The following is a 9,508-nucleotide window of genomic DNA, read 5'->3' on the forward strand; positions in this document are numbered from 1 at the left end:
TAATAATAATAATAATAATAATACATGTTAGGATGTTTTAGTTCAGATTGTCATTTTTACTCTTTTAATAGCACCTCTTATTGATTTTTCCTCATATGCTGCCATTTTTCCAACTGGAAATACAGTTTGCCACAGCTCACATGGCTAAAAGAGAGGAAAAAAATGCTCCCAAACAAGCTTAAATATTCTACAAGATCTCCCTCTGCCTCTTGATCAACACTATTTAGCCTATAGTCTCGCAGTCATTTCTGTAAAGTCCTCCTAAGAAACACAAACGGCCCAGGCGGAGACGCGGGCGGTGCAGGGGCAGCCTTAAATAGCCTCCTTTAAAAAGTTCTCAAGGCCTTTTATATTTTAATTAACCGATACCGATTGTTTTGCCTCGAGGCTCGACGTGAAACCTCTGCACGACGAGACCGGTGAAGGCCGGTTGTCGCACGCCAGGTATTAAAAAAAACGAAAGAGAGAGAGAGAGAGAGGGAGGGAGGGAGGTGGAGGGGGGAGGAAGAGGGGAGAGGAGGAGGAAGAGGAGGAGGAGGGATGAATGGGAAGGCCACCGGGCAGAGAGAGATGGAGGGAGAGCTTTGGTGTCAATTAAGGCTCCCTTAAGTGCTTCTAAATGTGATCATATGATCAGGATTTTCTGATTTGGTTTTATTTTGTACAAGCAAAAGTGGCAGAAATGTAGTCATAGAATCACTCCAGGAGAGGTTTGATTTGAGCTTTGTTTAAAGCTGATAAAGGGGCAATCTTGATCAAACATAACAGGCCTGAAGAATCAACTGTTTTCTCAATCATTTAGATTTCGATGAGAGGACAGAAATGTACCTGAGATTGTAGATGTGTGGGTTTGAGAGGAACAGAGAGAGAGTTACACGTTTAAGCTCAAACACCAGCATGAAATGTGACACCCACAATTTGTTTTTAAAACGGTTTTAGAACCTGTAAAATGTCTTTCCTACAATCATCTGTACTCTGCATTGACCTAACACATCCCTGCGCCCATGAACGCATCTCTTCTTCACGTCAGGAGCTTTTCTGGTGGATATATGTGCATGCAGGCTGTGCAGCCACCGTCGCCGCCAACCCGAGGCACCAGTTGCACGGTAGACAGTCCTAATAGGGCTTAACGCCGACGAGTGGCCCCGCTTTACCGGGGGCTGGGAGCGCCGCACCAGATGCGCACTGATCTCCGGACAGGAGCCAGTCCATCTGCCGCCTGACGAGGCAGGGAAAGGCACCGAAACCCCGCACAGTACAGCCCAGAGGCGAGAATTTAGATCAGCCCCAAGGCTTCTGGACGGACCGCTGCTCCTATAGAGCAGCAGCCCTGTTGTCATATTTCTAGAGCAAGTGTCAGCAAGTAAGGCAGCATGGTGAGGGAAAGGATTAGGGCTGGAGCTGTGAGGTGCATGTGGCTGTGATGGCCTCATTCATAGACTCAGTCACTAATGATGTGACCTAAGGTTATAAATTCTGCAGCAATATTTGCACAAATTCATCATGAAGAAATCAAAATAATCATGGCGGGGGGCTTTACAGACTTGATCTCCATCTTAGGTTAAATTTGGTAACACCTCCACTAATTTATGACGAAAAAAATCTGTCAGATGATTCTTCTTAAAAATAAGATTTTTTCTAAAATAAAAATAAAAATTGTGAGATTTCAGAAAATTTGAATGCACAAAATACACTGTTTCTCAGGTGCAGTATTAAAAAAGTTAATCTCAAATCCCCCATATTGTGTTTTACTTACACAAAAATATAAAGTTAATAATAAAAAAAAAAAATCCCCTGCCTCACAGAGTGGTACAGCAGCCCTCTCTGCCTGCTCCCCTCCTGGATCAGACCTGATTGGTTTAAATGGTTTAATAGTGGGCCACAACTTATTCATAATAGATCACTGCATAGCCTGCAGTCATTTAGTGTATTGCTGCCAGTGTAAGCAGTAATCCCCTTATAGGCTTTAAGACTACTTTAAGTATATTGTGTCAGATTCTAACACTTAGAGCAAGTGATGGTGCATTTAGTGGATGTAGGGATCCATGCTGAGCTAGAAATGGCCTATAGGCTACAATGTTTACTCCATTCTAGCAGTTTGCAAGCCACACATAAAGTTTAATTTGTATATATTTAGTATACAATGGGAGGACACTAACTTCAATATGTGTGCACTTGGAGCACTTAGAGGGAAAACTACAACTTAAAAAAAAATCACAATGCTGTCTGTTTTCCAGTCTATGTGCACATGTGTTGGCCTTGTTTATGAGTCTGTTTGGATTTTAATCAGCTCCGGTCAGACACCGGCCTCATATGGCCATGAGCGTCCGTTAACTCGATCCATAGCCTCGATCTCTCTATGTGTGTGTGTGTGTGTGTGTGTGTGTCTTAAGTCTGCACCTTTCCCAAACCAAAAAATAACGACCGACATAATGAAGGCAAACCATAACAAACGGCCCAGAAACATGTTTGTCTTCCATCAACAGCAAAAAGCAATTAAGAAAATGGTGTGTGACCTACATAAAGCAGCGCCTCGGAAGGAAGCACAGGTTAATATGCTAATATGGATCTGCTAATTGTGGGGATTTACTTGTCGGTTTGCGCAAGGGGAGGGGCCGGGGCGTCACTGCCTTGTTTAAGCCTTCAAGATTTGCAGCAAATTAATTTCTCCCCGATGCAGTGCGTGAGGTGAGGAGAGCAGAGGAGGCAGGAAACAGGTGGTCGCTGTTAAATGGACAGTCCGGTGCGGATGCGCGGATTGGCTGAAAAATCACCCCAGAAATCAGGATTAATGTCCTACTTTTCCTCCCACACACACACCCCCCCTCATTTTTTTTTTTTTTCCAATTTCCTTAGATTCATAATAGGGACTTAAACAAATATCACATCAAATACATCCACGTCCTGTCAAGTGCATACATTAGATTAATTATTACCGCCCCGGGGTGACACCCTCCACCCTCCAGAGCCGCAGGACATTTACTTCAAGGACCTCTCTCCAGGAAACATTAACAAAAAAAAAGAAAGAAGTGCAGCAGTAACACGGTTTACCTGTCAGGAGGAGCTTTGTGTCCACTATTCCAGCGTTTAAGTGTTGCTGTAATTACTCCTGAAGTCAACTCACAAGTTCAGTCCAGGCCAGACACGTGTCAGCTGCTGCGTAAAACTAAAGAAAAGGCCAATCTGCTGCCAACGGACAGTGCCTCGCCAACATATTGGGCAGATATAATCCTATGGCCTGGACATGGCAGGAATAATTAAAAACAACAACCCTGAGCGTTTTAATATCGTGACCTTTTTTCTGTTTGTCTGCGAAAAATAGTGTCGTTTTTTTTTTTTATTATTATTTTTGGGAATTCAGCAATATTATTTTCTGTAACAGGAGGCGGGGGAGGGGGGAATCTATATAATGTAGGTTATAAGCAATAAAAGAGGGTCTGCTGAAGCGGTTTTCTTTTCTTTCTGGCCATCAATTAACGGTGAATGATTAACAGTATTTTTAATAAACGATTAGCTCTGCAGCCATCACCCGCGTGTAACCGAAGCTATAAAATTGATCTCCAGAACTTAACTCCAGCAGCTGTTGGATCAGTGCGCCTGGTGTGTGTGTGTGTGTCTGTGTGTGTGTGTGTGTCTGTGCGCGTCGATCGATGTTCATTAACTTCTCTTTTCAAGAGTTTCTGAAGTGCTCCTGAAGATCACACGAAAGCTAAAAGTCTTTTGACTATTTCCCATCCAGCTTTGTGTGTGTGTGTGTAATGCACAGATGGGAGGAAAGAGCAAAATGTACTTTCAGATTTTCATCATCTCTTCTTCCTCATCTTCCTCTGCGTTTTTATTTTTTTTATTTATTTTTTTTTTTTTATTTCTTTCTTTCAAGCTCCTGCAGCTTCTCAGTCCTGTTGCTACATGAGATGCAACAGGCAGTAAAAAAATCTGACTTTTATGGCATTAAATTACTAAATTAATCATTCATCTCTGGGTGTTGTTTGGCTGTTTGTTTGGACACATGGTGCCTCTCTGTTGGGTTTCACATGTATTTAAGCATTTGGCAGTGTTAAAAACTAGAATAATGGGAATATGCACGCCTGGTTATTACTTTAGATATGGCTCCAGGCTCTAATAGAAGCTTTCCTCTGCATGTTGAGCTCGATGCCAAGAGTCAAGTGGGTCTTTGACCTTTTAACTTTATTCCCTCTGCAGCCAGTTTCAGATGATGTCAAAGTTTGGGTGAAAGGCTCCGAGTGGAAACTGGCACATGTAAAAATTCAATACAAACGTTGCTTGTGTATAAAAGAAGTGTTAGTGCACCATCACAGCTTGTTGAATTTGGCAGTGTTGCTCATTGTGGATCTGATTTTAAAGAAAATCTATTAATACAAGGACTCCCACAGCCGGAAGTTACAGTAAGTGGGCTAGATGGGATGAAATAGCTGCATCAACACACCAAACGCTGCCAACAAGTCTGACTTTTTATTAAGACAACCTGCATGTGGATGTGCGACGGTTTTATTTAATGCTGACTTTTCTGCAGCTGCTTCCTCAGCTGAACTATTAACTCATCATCTATCACTTCTACACTGCTTTCTGAATTTATACCAAGAACTTAACTGAGGATTCTTATTCTAAGACTGCGGTTCCAAATCTTTTTGGCTGGTGCACATTTAAAACTATGAGACTTATACTTGCTACCTCTGATTGCACATATCTTGTGATGTTAAACAGATTAATTTAAAACTTGTTTCTTTGTTTTATTTTTTAAACTTAGGAGCTAAATTAACACCTTTATATGAAGCAAATTTGAGTTTTTTTCCCCTGCTTACTAATCTTCTTCAGTAATTTTCCTTTAGCTACAATCATCCAAAAGCCATTCAAGTCTTTGGGTCTTTTTTCGTCCATTTTGGTGCCAGATCAAACTAAGTTATTTAAACTGGTTTGGCAAATATAACAATAAATATGTCCATTTATTTATTTGAAACTATCATGTCTCACCCTTCCTTATCCCTCTCTCACCAGCTCCTCAATCTTTTAGTGATTTCCAACTTTTTAGGGTTATAGTGCCTGTAAACTCAATATACATTAACAATTGACATGTGCTGACTGTTCCACCAGCCAATACATGTTGCTGTTGGCAGATCTTAACCACATACTGTGCTGAGAACAAAATGAGATCAGTTGTTTCTGGGCAACTGGGCCAGTAAAGATCTGCTGAGAATGAAACAACTTATTCTACTGCAGCTTGTTTGTGCATTACTTCCAAAAATGTATTTTAGCAGCAGATAATAATCCAGAGTGAAAAGATAAAACATGGTATGTACAGAGTGTTCTGTTGTTGTTCTGCACAAAAACAATAGTTTTCCTTGTGTGCTGTTCTTGTCCCAGCCAGCAGAGTGCGCCGCCTTGGCGGTGCAGCCTGAGGGGAGATTAACCTACAGGTCTCTGAGAAAAGAGAGGGCACACACACACACACACACACACACACACTGAGTCACACCCTCCCTCGCTTTCAAAGCTAGCAAGTGTACACATGCAACAAGGAGGGGGGGCGGAGGGGGTGGGGGCCGATGCAGGTTCAATGACTTTGATCGTGTAATTCCTGTGTAATCTCTGTAATCTTTTAAAGCAGAGCTGTTTGAATGTATGTTGTATGCGTGTGTGTGTTTGTGCAAATGTGTGAGAGACAAGGTGTGTAATGTACATTGAATTAACAGGATGAAGTGGAGGCCGAGACGGCAGCTAAAAGAAAATCTTTAAGAATCAAATGATCCGGACGTTCAGTCCTTCAGTTTTTCAATCCAGTGCAGCTACAGATACAGGCTGCACTGTTTGGATGTGGGTCTGTGGAAAATAACAGGAAGAGCTGATTACTTCACATTTAGCTTGTATTCTTTTAACATGTTCTGCTGTTTCAGTTGATACATGAAATGTTCACAGGAGATCATGACAAATAAATCACAAGACAACCTTCACAAGGGCCATGAAGGCCTCCGAGCTGCACTTTGACCTTTTGTATTGTTATTTATGGATGTTTCAAACGAATTAAACTGAATATATTCTATATATAGATGAAATGCAAAATAAAGTCTGACTGTGAAAACTGTGCATTTGACATTTGTGTGTTTTCTTCCTTCCTAAACATATACCGTCATGCTCTGTACATATAGAGTTCAAGCAAAACCAGCACACCTAAACGTTACGTTAGCTCTTCAGCATGAGTACAGTTTGTGAATATTTAACATATACAGCTGAAGAGTGCTTTAGTCTTCTTGGAGCACAGCTGCTGCAGTAAACTTTCATGGTAATATTTGATGAAGAAAATTCAGTCTTATGACTATACTGTCTTACTTGAATATATTTTTAAACCCCAAATGAGGAAGAAATGTAAAGTAAAAGTAAGTCTAAGCTGGAAAGAAGCACATGGTAAAGGAGAGTGATGCTTTTGATTGAGAACACCTAAACGTAATCTTTCCAGTAAGAACGAACGGCGTGCGGCTTTGTTTGGTCACACTGAGGCATTTAAGGGTTGTGACTGTAATAATGTGTTACAAGTTATACTGCAGACAATTCATTCCCCACATTGTATCACAAGTATAGCATAAAGACGTCCACAGAAACAAACCATCTCCAAACTAAAAACAAAGTTAATCAGGCAAGCAAATGAGCAACAACATCATCAGCTATTAAAACCAATGGATGAACAAACAAGACATTTAATGTGCTTAAATAAATACCATTTTCCCACAAAAATAAAAGCATTTCAGGCAGAGAAAAAGTTACTGATGTTGCATAAGAGGTTGGAGAAGTTTTCCTTCCACATTTTGATCATTATTCCACTATTGGATTACACAAAACTAGCAGACTGATGATATTCACTGAAGGACAAACCTCCAGTTATGAATAAATATGTATCTGCATTTTGTATTTGACGGTACACAGTGTATTGTGTGAAAACTGGAGGTAAACAAAACATGCAAAGGTTCCTGGCCAGAATCAAACCAATGACACTGTGCTTTTATTGTGTGTTCCTTAACCGTTAAGCTACCATGGTATTCAAAATGTATATATTTTAAAGGAACAGTTCAACAGTTTTTTGAATATGTACGTTATAGGGGTAGATTAGAAGATTAGCTCATGGTTAGCTTTACACAAAGACTGGAAACAGGAGGAAATATTCAGCCTGGCTCTGTCTGTAGGTAACAAAATCCAGCCAGCAGCACCACTAAAGGCCCAATAATTAATACGTTGTAATCAGTTTCTTTTACCATAAGAAAACTGAAGTGTAAAAATACCAATTTGCCTTTTTTCTGGGGGGCTATGTGGGGTACTATTTGTTGTTATGAAGCGGATCTGTCGTTTTTATTGTCACAGGAGGGCCATTTGTGTGTTGTGTGTCTGCTGGTCCAGGCCAAGGAATAGTCCCACACATAACTCTGTGTAAATACCTCTGTAACTATCTGCAAATTAATATAGTTACACCTCAGTTTTTATGCACATTCATAATGTTTTCATTGGATGCTGATTTTGTTTCCTTTGGACATATCTGGTTTGCTGTTGCTGTTTCCTAGTTTCTAGTCTTCACACTAGGCTGAGCTGACTTTCTCTAGCAGTGTATTTACTGCACAGACATGAGAGTAGTATACGCCTTCTCATCTAACTCTTGCAAGAAGGGGAATAATTGTTTTTACCTATAAATGTCAAACCGTTGCTTTAATCTGTGTTAGATAGGTAACATCTTCAAGCAGCGTTTGTTAAGCTGTGGTCTGAGCACTCTCAGGAGGGTTCCCAACAACCGACTGAATACTGTCACATCCTGTTGTGTAAAAAGCCTGACAGTAAATAGTACTTCAACAACATCAGGACATCAATGGCGTGACAAAATTGTCTGCGACGAAAATTTTTTGTTGAGTTTGAGGTTTCATTGAAATAAGTGAACCTCTTCTTTCCGACAACGTGGTCGAAGATCATCACTTGGGCTTCGTCCCTTGCAGGCCACCATTAGCCATATTGATTTTCTTCCCATTGTCAAATCCAGCTGCCTCACAGTGTTGTCTTTTTGGCCTGTAATGCTTTTTTTTGTTTATCCTCAAACGTAACAGAGGCAGATCTGAAACAGAAAAGGTGTAGATGAAACAGTACCCAAACTAAGCAGAGAGGACTGAGAGAGACGCTGCAAAACTTGAAAGCAGAGTTGGTCAATTATAACAGACTCCTCCAGCTTTGAGCCTTTGGTCGGCCATAAGCTCATACGCTGTTTTCTTAAGTCATCCGCTGCCAGAGAAATCTTGTTTACTGTGTAACAACTAGCGTGGATGTCAACCACAGCGTATATGCATGCACCTGAGATCACAGACTTGCTGCTTTATGGCAAGACAAACACCCACATTACACACTCGCACACACCGCAATACACAAGGAACACGCCGCAACAACACTGATTTGAGCACATAAGCAGGGGGAAAGAATGTGTGTGTGTATGTTACTTGACTGCTCCTGTATAATTACCAGGGAAGTCTCCTGATGTGGAACCTTTGCTCTTCTCACAATGAACCCATTTACCGCTGCAAACCATCAAACACCTCGCCATACACACACACACAGGATGATGGTTTACATATATCAGCATGCACACACACACAAAAACGCACACACACACACAGACCTAGAGAAACGTATATACACACACACACACAAACCATTTCAAACGAATGCAGGGAAATAAACAGAGACGAGAGCACACAACCCCTTCACCCCTCTGGGAATTTTACTATTCCGCACTTCTCTGCTTCTCTCATCCCTCTCTCTCTTTCTCTCTCACACACACTCTCTCTCTCTCTCTCTCTCTCTCTCTCTCTCTCACTCTCTCTCTCTCTCCGTCTCTTCCTCTGCTCCTTTGTCTCACTGATTATGCAGTCGATCCCAGGGTGCTCTACTCACTGAGATCATCCACCTGTCAATCTGAAGCACACACACTTTTGCACACACCATTCCACCAGTGATATTGATACAGAGGAAATATTAATGACTTCACTCACCTGCAATACACTGTTGTATCTTGCACTTCCAACACCGGGCCATGCAATTCATCAAGACGCAGTTCTGGAAACTTCCTCTCAAAAAAAAAATAAAAAAAATAAAAAGATAGAGATAGAGAGAGAGAGAGAGAGAGAGAGATGTGGTGAAATAACACTGAATGCTTTGTCCCTGAACACACACACAGATGTGTCAAAAAGTGTCACATCAAGTGGTAAAAATGCAAGATGGCGTGTAATTTTAGCACATCTTTAACACTTGTCATGTTGTTTTTTTAGCATGTTCACACATATATATATATTTATATATATCTTTTCATTAGAATTTATGATGGTGCAATCTCAAATTCTTTCGTTGTTAAATGTTTGTTTTAAAAATATTACAGTACCACATATAAAGAAACACAGAGGCAGTGATAGTGGTGAGGGATTGAACACGACTTATAAATATATCATGGTAATATCTTCTTAGTCATAGC

The sequence above is a fragment of the Stegastes partitus genome, unplaced genomic scaffold (assembly GCF_000690725.1).
Source record: "Stegastes partitus isolate 25-593 unplaced genomic scaffold, Stegastes_partitus-1.0.2 Scaffold142, whole genome shotgun sequence".
NCBI classification, from domain to species: domain Eukaryota; kingdom Metazoa; phylum Chordata; class Actinopteri; family Pomacentridae; genus Stegastes; species Stegastes partitus.